The sequence below is a fragment of the Aegilops tauschii genome, chromosome 2 (genome assembly GCF_002575655.3).
Source record: "Aegilops tauschii subsp. strangulata cultivar AL8/78 chromosome 2, Aet v6.0, whole genome shotgun sequence".
NCBI lineage: Eukaryota > Viridiplantae > Streptophyta > Magnoliopsida > Poales > Poaceae > Aegilops > Aegilops tauschii.
In genome coordinates, this window is record NC_053036.3 from 387491660 (window position 1) to 387509456 (window position 17797).

Genomic DNA, 17797 nt, shown 5'->3' on the forward strand with positions numbered 1-17797 from the left:
ACTCTGTTATAAATCCTCCAAGTATTGTGCGTGTCAGCATTACTGATCCAGGGATGACACTGGTGCACGGTACATCAGACTATTTGAGGTCTGGTCGCTACAAAGGTGGTATCAGAGCACACGCTGACTGTAGGACACGACCACTAAGCTTAAACCCTAGAACACTACTCTCTTCTCATTTCTGACTCCTCTCCACTTTCTACTCTTTTAGGAATGGCGGATGCAAGGAACAAGTTCATGCAACCGGATGAAGATACACCTTTTGGACGACACTTGAAGGAAGTAACTAAGTACCTGAACATCGGAATACCAAGCTTCACCGGGACTTACAACGCCACACTACCCGAAGAGGAGCGCTGGAAGATTCAAGTTCAAGTTCCAGGAAGGACGTTCACGCCAGTGACTGAGCCCATAGAATTTTCTTTCGATGCACCAACCTGGAGTCTAGGAAAGAGTATGGCAGCTCACATTACCACGGGACGAATTGGAGAAGTTTACCACAATGACCTCAAGGATACAATCTACCAGATTTGTGGGCGCCGAGATGAGCAATGGGAGATGATTAGCACTAGGAAGGATAGATCGATTGCCTCTTTCATCCAGGAGTTAAACCAGCACATTCGATGCTAGGAGAACCAGATGTGCTCAGGCATGGCGGATTTGAAGAAGGCAATGACAAGGATCACGAAGGTGGAGGAAGAACTCAAGGCTACATGCGAGGATTATATGGAGGAAATCGTCGCACTAGTAGAGAAGAATGACGACCTGATAAAGAAGATCGGAGTATTCATGGGAGACCCAGCACCAGGAGGAGATGACGACGATTCTACTTGTCCAGAGAACTACATCATCATCGACGACACCGACTCGGACCCTGACGATAGCGATGATGACTATGTTGATGAAGCTGGAGCAGATATCATGGAGTCTTCGACCGATCAATTTTTCTAATCGACCACCATATCAGTAGTAGTATTCCACCATGTATAAATTATAGTCCAAGCACTTTGTAACGATAGTTCTAGATCGATTGTATGCCTTGTTTGAATTGATTGGAGTGATATGATTGTGTTTGTCTCATGTGCATATGGGTAGTGTTTTCCCTCTAGATCTCATTCTATCCTATTTCCTCATCTTTTCTAAACCCATCAGATGCCTCCGAGACGCGACACCGGATTTGTTTTCCCATCGGAGATCACTCAGTTGATTCAGCAGCAGAATGCCCTGATGCAAGTGCTAGTTCAGAACCAAGGCAACAACAACAACAACCCACCACCACCCCCACCTATTGATCACTTAGCCCGTTTTCTTAGGCTGAATCCGCCGGTGTTTTCCTGCAGCACCAAGCCGATTGTTGCAGATGATTGGCTCCGCAAGATTGATAGGGAATTGACCATTGCAGGATGCACAGATGCGGAAAGAGTGCGTTTTGCCGCACATCAGCTTGATGGACCCGCAGCATCATGGTGGGAGAATTACACAGCCACACACCCCATTGACACTGTGACATGGGACCAGTTTCAGCAAGCTTTCCGTACTGCCCATGTTTCAGCGGGAGCTATGGCCATGAAGAAGCGTGAGTTTCACAACTTACGCCAAGGAGTACGTACCGTTGGCCAATACGTGGAGGATTTCAGTAAGTTAGCACGTTCTGCCCCAGATGACGTTGCTACGGATGCAGCTAAGCAGGAGAAGTTTCTGGAAGGACTGAATGATGAGCTGAGCATGCAGTTGATGGTGGCAACTTTTAACAACTACCAGGAGTTGGTAGACAGAGCTCTCATGATTGAAGGGTAGTAGCAGCAGATTGAGAGCCGTAAGAGGAAGTATGGACAAGGAAAGTACAGTACAGGAGCTCATCAGAAGCCTCGTTTTACGCCGAACTCGGGAGGACACCTTCAGCATAACCACGGAGGTCACAATCACAATGGAGGGAGCTCGCACAATCGTAGTGGCCCCAAGAATGGCAATGGGAACGGAGGAAGCAACGGACAGAACCGTACCAACCCATCAACCCCAGCCAAGAGGGATCTGAGCCACATTACTTGTTTCAAGTGCCAGAAGACTGGGCATTATGCAACTGAATGTCCGGAAGCTAAGAATGGAAATGGAAATGGAAGCTCGGGGAAGAAGCCGAACCCTTTCAACAGGGGACAGGTGAACCACGTTAACGTGGAGGAGGTTGAAGCACAGCCTGATGCAGTAATAGGTAAGTTTTTGGTTAAGTCATTTACTGCAATCGTTCTTTTTGATACTGGTGCATCACATTCATACATATCAAGGGGATTTGTGGATAAGTATAAGTTGCCCACCAAAGTTCTTAGAACACCTATGTTAGTAACCTCGCCAGGAGTAGAGTATATGGCAAGCCAAGGATGTTTTCAGATGCCATTGGCCATAGGTAGGCATGTTTTCCCCTCAGACCTAATAGTTTTGGAGTCGCAAGGTTTGGATGTGATTTTGGGAATGGATTGGCTATCGATGTATGGAGGAAACATCGATTGCGCCAATAAGACGATCTTGCTTACTACCCCAGAAGGAAGAAGGATTAAGTATGTATCCCGGCATGTGCCGAAGAGGACTCAAGTGAATTCCTTATCAGGAGTTGTACAGGAGGAAGTACCAGTGGTGAAGGATTTGCCTGACGTATTTCCAGAGGAGTTGCCAGGCATGCCACCGGATAGAGACATTGAGTTTTTGATTGAGCTTTTGCCAGGCACAGGGCCGATATCTAAGAGACCGTACAGGATGCCCGCTAAGGATTTGGAAGAAATTAAGAAGCAGATTAAGGAGTTACTGGATAAAGGATATATTCGCCCAAGTTCGTCACCTTGGGGATCACCAGTACTTCTAGTGGAGAAGAAAGATGGATCATTGAGGATGGTTGTTGATTATCGTGGATTGAATGAAGTAACAATCAAGAACAAGTACCCACTACCGATGATCAATGATCTGTTTGGCCGACTACAAGGAGCTAAAGTATTTTCCATGATTGATTTGCGATCAGGATACCACCAGTTGAAGATTCGAGAGCAGGATATACCCAAGACAGCTTTTACCATGAGGTACGGGCTATATGAGTACACCGTTATGTCATTTGGCCTGACTAACGCACCCGCCTATTTCATGAACATGATGAACAAAGTGTTTATGGAGTTTTTGGATAAGTTCGTCATAGTGTTCATTGATGATATTCTGGTCTATTCGAAGAATGAAGAAGAGCATAAGGAGCATTTGCGTTTGGTACTTGGAAAGCTGAGAGAACATCAGTTATATGCCAAGTTCAGCAAGTGCGAGTTTTGTTAAAGGAAGTTGGATTCCTTGGACATGTTATATCCGGAGAAGGAATAGCAGTAGACCCCACCAAGGTTAACACTGTGACAAATTGGGAGTCACCCACGACAGTTGGAGAGATCCGGAGTTTCCTTGGACTCGCAGGATACTACAGGAGATTCATTGAGAATTTCTCAAAGATTGCAAAGCCTATGACGGAATTGTTGAAGAAGGACACCAAATTCAATTGGACTGAGGAATGTGAGGCCAGTTTTCAGGAGTTGAAAAGACGTTTAGTTACAGCGCCAGTGTTGATTCTGCCAGATCAACGCAAGGATTATGAAGTATATTGCGACGCTTCTTGTCGAGGACTTGGAGCAGTGCTTATGCAGGAGGGAAGAGTTGTTTCATATGCCTCACGACAGCTTAAACCCCATGAGTTAAATTATGCTACGCATGATTTGGAGTTAGCAGCCGTAGTGCATGCGTTGAAGACATGGAGACATTTTCTCATCGGAAACCATTGTGAGGTGTACACGGATCACAAGAGTTTGAAGTATATTTTCACGCAGAAGGAGTTGAATCTCGGGCAAAGGAGATGGTTGGAGCTCATTAAAGATTATGATATGAGATTGCATTACCACCCAGGGAAGGCTAACGTAGTAGCTGATGCGTTGAGCCGCAAGAGACATGTCAACACACTCATGACCGGAGAGTTACCCAAGGAGTCAGCCGAAGATCTTCGTGAACTATGTTTGGGAATAGTTCCAAGAGGCTATGTAGCAGCCTTGGAAATTCATTCTACCTTGATGCATAAGATCAAAGAAGCTCAGAAGACGGACAAGGAGATTGCCGAGATAAAGGAAAGGATGAGTAAAGGAAAAGCCAAGGGATTTCGTGAGGATGAGCACGATACCTTATGGTTTGAGGACCGCGTTTATGGGCCCAATGATCCGGAGATCAGGAAGTTGATCTTGCAAGAGGCCCATGATTCGCCGTATTCAATTCACCCAGGAAATACCAAGATGTATCTAGATTTGAAGGATAGTTTCTGGTGGACCGGAATGAAGAAGGATATTGCGGAGTATGTAGCAGTTTGTGATGTATGTCAGAGAGTGAAGGCAGAGCATCAGAAGCCAGCAGGATTGCTACAACCATTGCCGATACCCGAATGGAAGTGGGATAAGCTAGGCATGGATTTTACCACGGGATTGCCCAGGACTCATTCAGGCTATGACTCGATATGGGTTGTAGTCTATCGTTTGACGAAGGTAGCTCATTTCATCCTAGTAAAGACCACTTACACCAGTGCTAAGTTGGCAAAGATATACATGACCAGGATCGTATGTCTGCATGGAGTTCCGAGGACCATTGTATCAGATAGAGGAACCCAGTTTACTTCAAAGTTTTGGAATCAGTTGCATGAAACTTTGGGAACCAGACTAGAGTTCAGTACAGCTTTTCACCCGCAAACAGATGGACAGACTGAAAGAGTAAATAAGATTCTGGAGGACATGCTGAGAGCTTGTGCGCTAGACTATGGATCTAGCTGGGACGATAATTTGCCTTATGCAGAGTTCTCTTATAACAATAGTTATCAAGCCAGTTTGAAGATGGCCCCTTTCGAAGCGCTGTACAGAAGAAGGTGCAGAACACCGTTGTTGTGGGACAAAGTTGGAGACCGACAGTTGTTTGGACCAGATTTGATTAAAGAGTCTGAACAGAAGGTGAAGTTGATTCGCGATAGGCTCAAGGTAGCCCAATCCAGGCAAAAGAGTTACGCGGATTTTAAACACAAGGAGACAGTTTACGAAGTCAGAGACAGAGTGTATCTTCGAGTATCACCACTTCGAGGAGTTAAGCAGTTTGGAGTTAAGGGAAAGTTAGCACCACGTTTTGTAGGACCATACAAAGTTGTGGAGCGTATGGGAGAAGTTGCTTACAAGTTGGAATTGCCCGAAGGATTGTCAGGAGTTCATGATGTGTTCCATGTATCCCACCTGAAGAAGTGCCACGCGGAGATGGCTGATATTCCACTGAGAGATACAGTGCCACTGGAAGCGATTCAGTTGGATAGTGATTTGACCTATGAGGAGAAACCAGTTAAGATTCTCGAGTTTGCCAGCCGAGTCACCCGCAACAAGGTTATCAAGTTTTTCAAAGTTTAGTGGAGCCACCATACTGAAGATGAAGCCACTTGGGAGCGAGAGGAAGACCTACGGAAGGACCACCCCCACCTATTTTCTAGCCAACCCGAATCTCGAGGGCGAGATTCATCTTAAGGGGGGTAGGTTTGTAACATCCCAAATTTTCAATTTGAAATGTTATACATTAGATCATCATGCATATCATATTTTATTGCATTTCGGTTTGCGATCCTCGAAATTCTAAGCAACTCAAGGACCCACGGAGAGAGTTGGGGATTTCACGATTTTCATATTTGAATTTTATCGAATATCGAAACGAGGATCATTTGTTTTAATTATTTTCTCTCCGAAAATATTTCATATCAAAATACATGAGGGGGGGAATATGACTTCTCCAAAAATAATGAAATATTGGAGGAAAAATATTAAAAACAAATATTTGATTTTATTCAGATTTAATTTCTATTTTATTTCCCTGGGAAAAATATACGTTTTTCAAAATTGCATTTTAGGCCCAAATAAATGTTCATCTTGTCCGTCTTATTTTTAGAGGACGGGGAAAATTTATTTCGGGATTTTTGGAGTCCGTTTAGTATTTCTTTTCTTACTTTCTCTGCACGTCCGATTTTTTTTAAAAAAAAAGTCAAACCGACTTCGGCCGTAACCGGCCAGGACTCCGCCCAGCCCACCGAAGCCCGCCGCCACCTAAACCCTAACCCTAGCCCGACCCCACCGCCGCCGCCGCCGCCCGTTCCGCCGCCGCCGCCCCGCCGCCCCTAGCCGACCCCTCCGGACCCCGCCGCCACCTCGCCGGACTCAAGGTAGCCGCCGCCGGGTTTTTTATATAAAACCGTTCAGTTTTTAAAAAAAAACCTAGATCCTTTTTTTACTAGATCGGTTTTATGTTTTTTCGGTTTAGTTATTTTGCTGACGTTCGTCCATACGTTCATTTTAACGAATGGTTTTCGTCGTTTAACCGCAGACAGCGAACGTTCGTTCGTTAGCCTGTTCGTCAGTTTTTTTCTCGGTTTTTCTGCGATTATTTCGATCGCGATTTCTGATCCGATTTACGTTTTAGTATAACTTTTCGCTCGTTTATCGGAATCAGGCGATTCAAGCGCCTAGAGTTTTGTCTCGAAACCCTCTTTCTGTTTAACCAACTTAAACAAGTTTTTGCTACTGTAAAATTTGACTTAAGTCCAGATTAGTAAATTAAGCTTGTTTCTTTCGCCGTTTGAGTTTCGTTGCTTCGTTCGATTTGATTCTTTTTGCAAATCGGAGTTCTTAAGTTGAACTTTCTGGTTAGATCTCTTATTTTGAGTTTTACCTGTGCACGCTTTCTTGATTGCTTATGTATGTATTGTTTGTATGCCATAGAGTACCCGGAGTGCGAAGCGTGCTACTACGAGTCTCTAGGTTTCACGGATCATCAGCAAGGCAAGTAACACTTTGATCATACCTCTTACTACCCAGTTTTATTGCATTAGATCAATCTTCAAACAATTGCATGGTTAGGATCTGATTTAAATTGTGGGTTTGGGAAGTAGATGAGGTAGTACCTATTGCCCTGTTTATTATCAAACCCTGGGAGTTACTTCTACGTTATGCTTATATTGTTATGCTATGCTCGTAGACGTGGATTGGGTTTGAGTGAGTTTCCATGATAGATGTGAGGATGTTAATTAATGGTTCAACTTAAGGTGGTTACTTTAATTCACATCTGGGTGGATTGAAGCACCTGGGGAACCCAGTGTTGCCTGTATTTTTGGATATCCCGGAGTACCCGTGAGATTATCCTATGGACCGCCACCCAGGCTCAAAGGGATCATGAGATTATTCATGCTAGAAACTTCCATGTGTAGCCACAAGCTATTATGGGCTCTAGCATAGTTGAGTAGGTTACATGACCTCATGAAGAGGTGGGCTAGCAGATGTAGGGGAAAGTAGGTGTAACTATCCACCCGGAGTAAAGAGTTATTATTTCTGAAAGACTGTGTCTCGGTCATCCCTTTCTCAAACACCATGTAGTGCGAGAAATCAAACGGAGGAGATCGAGTCTTGTGGGAAAAAGTGTGCAAACCTCTGCAGAGTGTACAAACTAATCATGGTTAGCCGTGTCCCCGGTTATGGACATCTTGAGTATCTAGTTCTTGGATTATCATGTGAATCTCATCATCATGTTACTTAATTTAATTTGATTGGGTTAATCACGTTCTTAATTGGGATTGAGTTGGAGGTACCTTCTCAATGTTTAACAACCACCATGATAGTTACATAAAATTTATTCCTTTGTTATAGGGAAAATTGGCTTTTCGCAAAATTGTAACCATAGAGCTTTCCACCTGCCAAATATGCATGTAGTGTTAGCATTATTCTGCTCATTACTCTCTATGTGTTACTTTGCCAACATATTCCATGTGCTGACCCGTTTTCGGGCTGCAACGTTCATGTTGCAGACTTTTCAGACGACGATTAAGGTGCCATAGGTCGTGGTCTTATACTCAGTGATGCCGTTGGAGTTGATGGACTCACTTTATCTTCCAAGCCTTCCGCTGTTATCGTATTTAGATGGCCTTAAGCCATATTTATTGTAATAAGTTCTCTCTTGAGACTATTCGATGTAATAAGTGTGTGATTGCTACTCTGTTATAAATCCTTCAAGTACTGTGCGTGTCAGCATTACCGATCCAGGGATGACACTGATGCACAGAGACTAGACTGTTTGAGGTCTGGTCGCTACACTTTTTAAGTAAGTCACTCCGCCCAGGTAATCCTGGTAAGACCCGTCGAACGTTTGACAAGTCAATCTTATACAGACCCTGAACTTGCCTTAGTTAAAATGACGATTGGTTAATGTGAGGTCCATCTTATAAGGCTTTGTAAGATGGTTTAACTCAGTGGCCTGGCAGCCCATGAAAAGCCTCGTTTTTGGGCCTGGCAGCCCATGAAAAGCCTCGCTTCTTGCGTGTTTTCTTTTGAATCTTTCTTTTTTAGGATTATTTTGATGAAGATTATACTAATCCGGTGTTTATTGACCTGGCTTGGCTTTCGACTATAAATCGTTAGCATACGATCAGCTACAATCCGGTGTTTATTGACCCGGACTGGTTTTCGACTACAAGTCGCCAGTATGATATAAGGATAATCCGGTGTTTATTTAAACCGGTCCAGCTTTGCTATAAACCGGCAAAATATAGGAAAACTTATCAATATTCAGGATTTGGGTTATGACCCTTACCAAAGTAAATTGGTAAACCAAAACAATATGATTCAATATCACGGGTATGATATATTTCATATTTGGTTATTTTTAAGCACAACCTTGGTTATAAACCCCGGTTATATGTTGGGCATTATGACCCGTCCGGCGGTAAGCCACCAGGACACTTTAAACCTATTGTATGCAGGAACAGGTCGAATAAGCTGTTCAGAATCATAAGCAGACATAGCATATCTTAATCATGGCGGATTAACAGTGTCATGCAAAGTGAATATGCACGATGGAATAGCAGACCAAGTGTTTACACTAGCCTATTACAAGGCACATTGATGCCCAAAAGGATAATTGTTTATCACAAGCTTTGCAGTATGCAGAAGCTAAACCGGCCTCCGGATCATGAATCTTCACCAGGCTGACTTGAAGGTTGTGGATCATCCTGCGCTGGTTCATCCTCCTCCTCTCCACCCAGTGGCTGGAAGTCAATGGTTGCCCAATCAATCCCAGTTAGGGCTCGGAAGACAGCTTCATCACTTATAAGTGTGGACGGTTCAACATCAGGGGTATAGGTGTGCTTACAGAGTGGCGGGATAAGATTTTGTGCATCATACGTTGGCGCATTAACCCGCACTACAAAAAAAGACACATCTGTGACATTTTGGGCCGAACGAAAAAAAAATCTGTCATACTTATGACACTTCTATGACGATAATTGTGACAAAACCCGGTATCATCATAGATATGGTGGGGTCCTACTTCTATGACAAAAAATCATGACAGAAAATGGGCTTTTCGTCCTGGGCGGGCCGGAGACGCAGCTGCATGACATTCTTTGGGCCGTCCATGACGGAAAAAACCATGGTAGAAGCGAGGGCGAGGAAAATATCAGGGTGTTCCCGGTTACGGTGGGTGGTCGGGGCCGAGCGATGCGTGTTTCTCTCATACACGCACGCGCGTGGGTGCGAGGCGTTGGGTTCTAACTGAACCCGAGCGAGGCGTTGGGCTCTAATTGAACCCGGGTGATTGCACTGCAGGCTACGCGTTACTGAACCCGAGCATTCAATCGTGGCTGTTAACTGAACCCGATCGAGCGATTCCTTTGCTATTGCTGCTAACTGAAGCCGGTCGATGCTGCCTCTGGATGAACAGTGAGCGTTGCTGGGGGGGTTTAGATGAACAGTTCCCGGTGGGGGTGGATGAATAGGACCCCGTGGTGTTGCCTCTGGATGAACAGTGAGCGTTGCTGGGGGGTTTGGATGAACAGTTCCCGGTGGGGGTGGATGAACAGGACCCCGTGGTGTTGCCTCTGGATGAACAGGAGCCCGATCGATCGAGTCGGTTGGGGATGGATGAACAGGACCCCCGTGGAGGGCTATATGAACAGGACCACCCCGTGGAGGGGCAGGATGAACAGTAGACGGTGGAGGGCTGCATGAACAGTAGCCCGTGGAGGGGTGGTTGAACAGGAGCCCGTGGAGAGGGCTGGTTGAACAGTAGCCGGTGGAGTAGCGCGCGGTGGAGGCTGGATGAACAGGAACTCGTGGATGAACAGTCGCAGGTGGAGGCTGGAGGAGGTCGACGGTGGATGAACAGTAGCCCGTGGAGGCTGGAGGGGGTCGACGGTGGAGATGAACAGTATCCCGTGAAGTCCCGTTTTGCGGTACGCCACACCCCTCCCAATGAACATGACCCCCGTTTCGACCGTAGCACTCCAACACAAGTCCGTTTCTTCCGTTTTGCGGTACGCCACACCCCCCGATCAACAGGACCCCCGTTTCGACCATAGGAGGTCCGTTTCCTCTGTTTTGCGGTACGCCAGACCCCTCCCGATGAACAGGATCCTGTTTCGAACGTGGCCGGTCGAACACAAGGCTGTTTCCTCCGTTCTACAGTACGCCAGGCCTCGTTTCCATCGGTTGTTCCGTCCAAGCCGGTTGGCTCCCACGCGTTCCGTTGCTTCCCGATGAACACGACGCATTCCGTTGCCTCCCCATGAACACGACGACGACGCAGTTTCTCCGTTCCGACCCAGCCATGTACACGAGCCCTGGCCGTACGTATGCGCGAGTAGGCGTTCGAGACCCTGCCCGTATGTACGTACATGGCCGTATTTTCTTTCTTGCACACTGGCCACTGTACGTACGTGTACATGCTATGTGCGCGCCTCAACTATGACACGTGCGCGCCTCTACATCAACCAGTACGTACGTACACGTTCGCGACCAGAATGATACGCTACGTACGCTTCGACCAGGTGGGTCCCGACTGTCAGGCACTTCCTTGCGTGCGAAGATGTAGCTGGTGGGTCCCAACAGTCAGGGGGCGAATCGTTTTTTTTTTTGCCCGGACGCAGTTCCTTGCGTGCGAAGATGTAGCTGGTGGGTCCCAGCAGTCAGGGGGAAACGTTTTTTCATGAAATACGGTGGCCCGTCCAGTGGGTCCCCGCTATCAGGTGGAGGAATAATTATTTTACACGTAATAAGGAGGCACTTCCTTGCTGCGGCCGTGGACCCAGCTGTCAGCCTCTCCACGTACAGTACTCTTCCGATGGAAGTCGTTCCTTCACCACGTTGACCACGCCGCGCTGAGAGCACCAGGGCGGTGGACGACGGCAAGGCCTAGGAAGGGGACGACTGTAACGCCCACGATGCGGCTATATCTCCCATGTGTCGAGGCACGACTTAGAGGCATAACCGCATTGTAGGTATTGTCGCAAGAAGGGTCATCTTCACACAATCCCATGTAATGAACAAGAATGGGATAACGAGAGTTGGCTTACAATCGCCACTCCACACAATACATAAATTAATTCATACATCATCCAAAATCCACACATAGACCGACTACGGTCAAATCCAAATGAAAATAAGATAACCCCAAATGCTAGATCCCCGATCGTCCCAACTGGGCTCCACTATTGATCATCAGGAAAAGAAACATAGTAACGACCACGTTCCTCGTCGAACTTCCACTTGAGCTCGGTTGCATCGCCTGCACTGGTATCGTCGGCACCTGCAACTGTTTTGGTAGAATCTGTGAGTCACGAGGACTCAGCAATCTCACACCCGCGAGATGAAGACTATTTAAGCTTATAGGAAAGGATGGTGTAATGAGGTGGAGCTGCAGCAAGCACTGAGCATATGGTGGCTAACATACGCAAAAGAGAGCGAGAAGAGAAGCAACGCAACGGTCGCGAAGCTAGAAATGATCAAGAAGTGATCCTGAAACTACTTACGTTCATACATAACTCAAACCGTGTTCACTTCCCGGACTCCGCCGAGAAGAGACCATCACGGCTACACACACGGTTGATGTATTTTAATTAAGTCAAGTGTCAAGTTCTCTACAACCGGACATTAACAAATTCCCATCTGCCTCATAACCGCGGGCACGACTTTCGAAAGATAATACCCTGCAGGGGTGTCCCAACTTAGCCCATTATAAGCTCTCACGGTCAACGAAGGATAAACCTTCTCCCAGGAAGACCCGATCAGTCTCGGAATCCCGGTTTACAAGACATTTCGACAATGGTAAAACAAGACCAGCAAAGCCGCCCGAATGTGCCGACAAATCCCGATAGGATCTGCACATATCTCGTTCTCAGGGCACACCGGATGAGCCAGACGTCAGGTTGGCATAGACCCTGGTTGCCCAGGGGGCGCTGGACATCGCTCGGTTTGGACCAGCACTCGAAGGAGCACTGGTCCGGGGGTTTAAATAAAGATGACCCTCCGGCTCGCGAAAAGCCAAGGGAAAAAGGCTTAGGTAGGCAAATGGTAAAACCAAGGTTGGGCCTTGCTGGAGGAGTTTTATTCAAGGCGAACTGTCAAGGGGGTCCCATAAATCACCCAACCGCGTAAGGAACGCAAACTCAAGGAACATAATACCGGTATGACGGAAACTAGGGCGGCAAGAGTGGAACAAAACACCAGGCATAAGGCCGAGCCTTCCACCCTTTACCAAATATATAGATGCATTAATTAAATAAGAGATATTGTGATATTCCAAAAATTCCATGTTCCAACATGGAACCAACTTCAACTTCACCTGCAACTAGCAACGCTATAAGAAGGGCTGAGCAAAAGCGGTAACTTAGCCAAACAACGGTTTGCTAGGAAAGGATGGTTAGAGGCTTGACATGGAAAATATGGGAGGCATGATATAGCAAGTGGTAGGTAGCACAGCATGGTAATAGAACGAACAACTAGCAAAGCAAAGATAGAAGTGATTTCGAGGGTATGGTCATCTTGCCTGCAAGGTTCTCAGAGTTGTCGAAAGCTTGATCCTCGTAAGCGTACTCCACAGGTTCCTCATTCACGAACTCGTCTCCCGGCTCTACCCACAGCAAGAACACAAGCAATGGAACCACAATCAATCACGGGAAATGCGCAAGCAACATGATGCAAAACATGCATGATATGCGAGAAAAGATATGCGATGCATATGCGTGCTCCGGAAGAAAAAGGATGAACAAGGCAGTAACTTGGCAACCCAAGTATGCCACTGGAAAGATGAGATGATTCCGGTCGGAATCGATATAACGAACACCGGAAGCGGATGCACGGTTTGCAAATGGCAAGCAAAACAAGAATGACATAAATCTGCGATTAACAGCACGATAGCACTTAGAATACATCAAGTAACTATGCTACAGCACCCCAACATAGCAACAAAGCATATGACAGTAATCTACAGGAGATGCTTGACAAAAGATGTACACTGAGCTACGGCTAGATCATAGCATAACAGGTTCAAACAATCATGGCAAAAGTGCAAAAGATAACAGCTTCACAGACTTGGTGAAAATTACTGAACATGGCTGAAACAGCATCAGGTAGCAATGTTCAGAGCAAGAAAAGCACATGCTACATGAACTTAACATAGCAAAACAAGGAATGGCATGAATCTATTAAATGCATATAACAAACGTCCCTTACTGATCAAGAGCCAAAGAGGATCAGAAGATATGATGGCACCCATGTAAACATAGCAAGTTTCGTTAACAGGTTTCAGACTTAGCAGAAAACAGAGCATGGCATTAACAGCATTATAAAGGCATCTTTGTGAGCTCGATTCAGTCATCACAAAGAAATGCATGACAAAACAAGCATACCTACAGCAAGATGGCATGTTTATGAAGCTAACCATGACAAGAGTAAGTTCATAGCATGTATGGATCAACTACAACAACCTTGACAAAATTGAATATCATGTTAACAATCTGCCAGGAATATTTTATAGCAAAAGTAGAGAAAGATTAAGACATGCTATGGCACTCCATAATTGCAAAAAGGGGCATGGATGGATATAGCACAACCATATCTGCAAAATATCCTTACTGAACATACCCAAAAGAAGCATGGATCTCACTGTAGCCACATGGATACATAGCAACAAAATAACAGCAGGTAAAGGACTTGGCAAAATTTCCAAGTCCCTGGAAATAGAAACATCACGAAGCCTAGTTTGCATTCTTGAGCTAGTCACCACATAGATCACAAAAATACATGGCATACACCTCTGTAAAGATGGCATGGCATAGATCAAAACACCTATAGAGCTCATGCCCATAAGATGCACACATCAAATGCAACAAAAATAACAAAACACCAAGTTCTGATAAGTAACAGCAGTAAACATCATATAGCACTCTTGCGCCAGAGCTTTTGGCATCAAGATGGACTCAAACGAGCATGGCACAATAGAATAAAATGAAGAGCATCTCGTGATGAACATTTCAATATATCACACGCATGAAACGGAGCAGTACGCAATGAGATATGATGTGATGAACAAAGCAACATATAGTGAAAATTCGAGACTTGGCAGAAAAAGAGGGGGGGAAAGTCAACCTCTCCAGATCGGATCCGTGGCACGCGAACCGAGGACGGCCCGGGCGGCTCGCCAGAGTTGGAGGAAGGAGAGGGCGGAGCTCGACCGGAGAGGTCGTCGGGGTTGCGGGGGGGGGGCGGATCCGGCGATGGGGGGCGCGGCGTCGAGGGCGGCGCGGCGTGGAGGCGCGCGGGCGTCGGGCGAGGCGCGGGCACAGGCGACGGAGACGGCGGTCGGCGGAGGCAGCGAGATGGCGAGGAGGCGGAGCGGCGGGCGGCGGCGGGAGCCGCGGGCGCGGGCGAAGGAGGCACGGGCAGCGCGGATGGGCTCGCGGGGGCCCCGCGCGGGCCGAGCGGGCCGGCGGCGCGCGCCGATGGAGCTGCCCACGTGGCGGCCTCTGGTTGGACGGGTGCGGCGGCGGCGATTCGTCCGGCGGCGGCGGACGTGTCCGGTGCCGGCTGAGTGCGATTTTTTTAGGGTTTGGGCGCAAATTTCGGAGGGGGAGGTGTTTATATAGGCATAGGGAGCTAGGAGAGTCCAAATGAGGCACGGTTTTCGCCCACACGATCGTGATCGAACGACCGAGAGCATGGAGGGGACTTAGATGGGTTATTGGGCTGTTTGGAGGGGGGTTTTGCTGCAACACACAAAAGGACTTTGCGGTTACCCGGTTAACCGTTGGAGCATCAAACGACCTCCAAATGGAACGAAACTTGACAGGTGGTCTACCGGTGGTGTACCAAGGCCACTTGGCAAGACTCGGTCTATTCCGAGAACGTTTAACACCCGCTCATGAAAAGAGACAAGAGGGGTGCGCCGGTGCATGTGGGAGTGTCGGATTGCAAAACGGACAACGGGGAAAATGCTCGGATGCATGAGACGAACACGTATGCAAATGAGATGCACATGATGACATGATATGAGATGCATGACATGAACAAAATGCAAAACGAAAGACAAAACCCAACCACGGAGGGAATATCATAACACATAGCCAAAAATGGCAAAAGTTGGAGTTACAAATATGGAAAGTTACATCCGGGGTGTTACAACACTCCGCCACTACGAGAGGATCTCGTCCCGAGATCTAGGACTGAAAGAACTCCAGATATTTGGAACGGAGGTGGTCCTCGCGTTCCGAGGTGGCTTCTCGGTCGGAATGGTGCGACCACTTCACTTTCAGGAATTTAATTGACTTGTTGCGAGTCTTGCGCTCAGTTTCTTCAAGAATAGCAACGGGGTGGTCATGATAAGACAGATCTTCTTGGAGGTCAATCTCTTCGAAGTTGATGGTGCGCTCAAGAGTCTTGAAGCACTTGCGAAGCTGTGACACGTGGAACACATCGTCCACGTTCGCGAAGTTGGAGGGAAGCTCAAGTTGATAGGCGAGGTCGCCTCTTTTGCCAATGATCTTGAAAGGACCCACGTATCTAGGGGCAAGCTTCCCTTTGATACCGGAGGGACGAGTGCCTTTCATTGGAGAGACGCGGAGGTAGACATGGTCTCCGATCTCGAAAGCCACATCACGGTGCTTACTATCATAGTAACTACTTCCGCGTAGATGGTTAGTGCGTATAGACCAAATGGCCAGACTCAGATCAAATACCAAGAACTCGTTATGCGTGTTATGTCGAAGTAACCGCGGACTCCGTCCAGGGCTAGGCCCACCTCTCGCCTAGGTGGTCTCAACCTGCCCTGTCGCTCCGTCACAAAGATCCACTTGCGGGTACTCCTACGAGCCGACCCGACTTTAGTCATCACATGTGTCATGTATATAGTATAAAGTATATACCCGTGATCACCGCCCAAGTGATCACGGCCCGATAGTATAGCACAACAGACGGACAAGAATGTAGGGCCACTGATGGAAAACTAGCATCCTATACTAAGCATGTAGGATTGCAGGTAAAGGTAACATCAGTAGAAGCAAGGACAGGCTATGCATCAGGATAGGATTACGGAAAGCAGTAACATGATATTTCGTGGGGGGGGAGTGTCGGTGGAGTGGGTGGGGGTGAGGGGATAAGGAGGGGTGGGTGGCGTGGGCCGGCCGGCTGGGCCTGGGGGTTGGCCCAGTTGGGCCAGGGTCCAGTGGGGGGGCTCCTTTTCCCTTTTTTCCGTTTGTTTTCTCTTTTGTATTTTCTTTCTTTTATTTATTTTCTTTTCTGTTTTATTTCAATTTAAATTATTTAGGCATTTTATAAAAATGTGTTTACTACACCATATTTACTTATGCAAAATATGGCATCTCCCGAACATTTTGTTTTAAATTTTGAAAAACTTTTATTGTTGACACTAATTGAATTTAAATTATGAAACGGTTTTGGATCATCGCACGGTTAACAACAGTAACCGAGGTGACGTGGCATGATTAGCGGGGAATTACTGTAGCTTGATTACCCGGGCGTTACAGCTGTTTTCATCAGGAACGTCTTGCTTAGCGAAGCGAGCGAGTTTCTGAAACTGGGTATTGTATTGATACACAGACATGCTGCCTTGCTTGAGATTGCGGAACTCCTCACGCTTGCTCTCAACAACACTTTGTGGAATGTGGTGAGCTTTGAAGTCTCGGCGGAAATCATCCCAGGTAATCACACGACCTCCTCTAGAATCTTTGTACTGTTGATACCACTCGGCAGCTTGATCCTTGAGTTGAAAAGAAGCGAACTTGACAAAGTCCTCAGGCCTGACATTGCTACATTCAAAATGCTTGTTGATGTCCACGAGCCAATCATCGGCGTCTGTGGCCTCGGCACAGTAGCTGAAAGACTTCGGCTGATTTGCGAGGAACTGGTTGAGGGTAGCGAAGTGAGGTTGATTGTTGCCTTGGCCTTGATTTCCTTGATTGCCTTGCCCTTGGGTGCGCTCTTGCAAGAGTTGCAAAATCATCTGAGCATTGGCGTTGGTGGCTGCCATGATAGCTTGCCATGCCTCCGGAGGCGGAGGTGGTGGCAGAGGGTTCACCTGACTCCCTTTATTGCGTTCCGGATTCTGACGCGTTGGCAGAGCCATCCTGAAGAGGGTGACATCCGTTAGCATCTTGATAGACAAATAGACAAGTTGAATCAACGGATAGAAATTGCAACATATAGTCTTCACAATAAACATTCGAACGAGGATGAACGAATGAATTCCATAGTAAATCATCACACTTCCATTAAAGTGAGAAGCCACTTGATAAAGGGTTGATGAATAAAATAACAAGGTGCAACTGGAACAAATAAATGGTAAGGATTACCCAATCACAAACCAATTATCTGCGGGAAGAAATGCTAAGAGCTACTTGAATCCCACCTATAAACTCCCGAAACTTTCTGGTTATGCAATC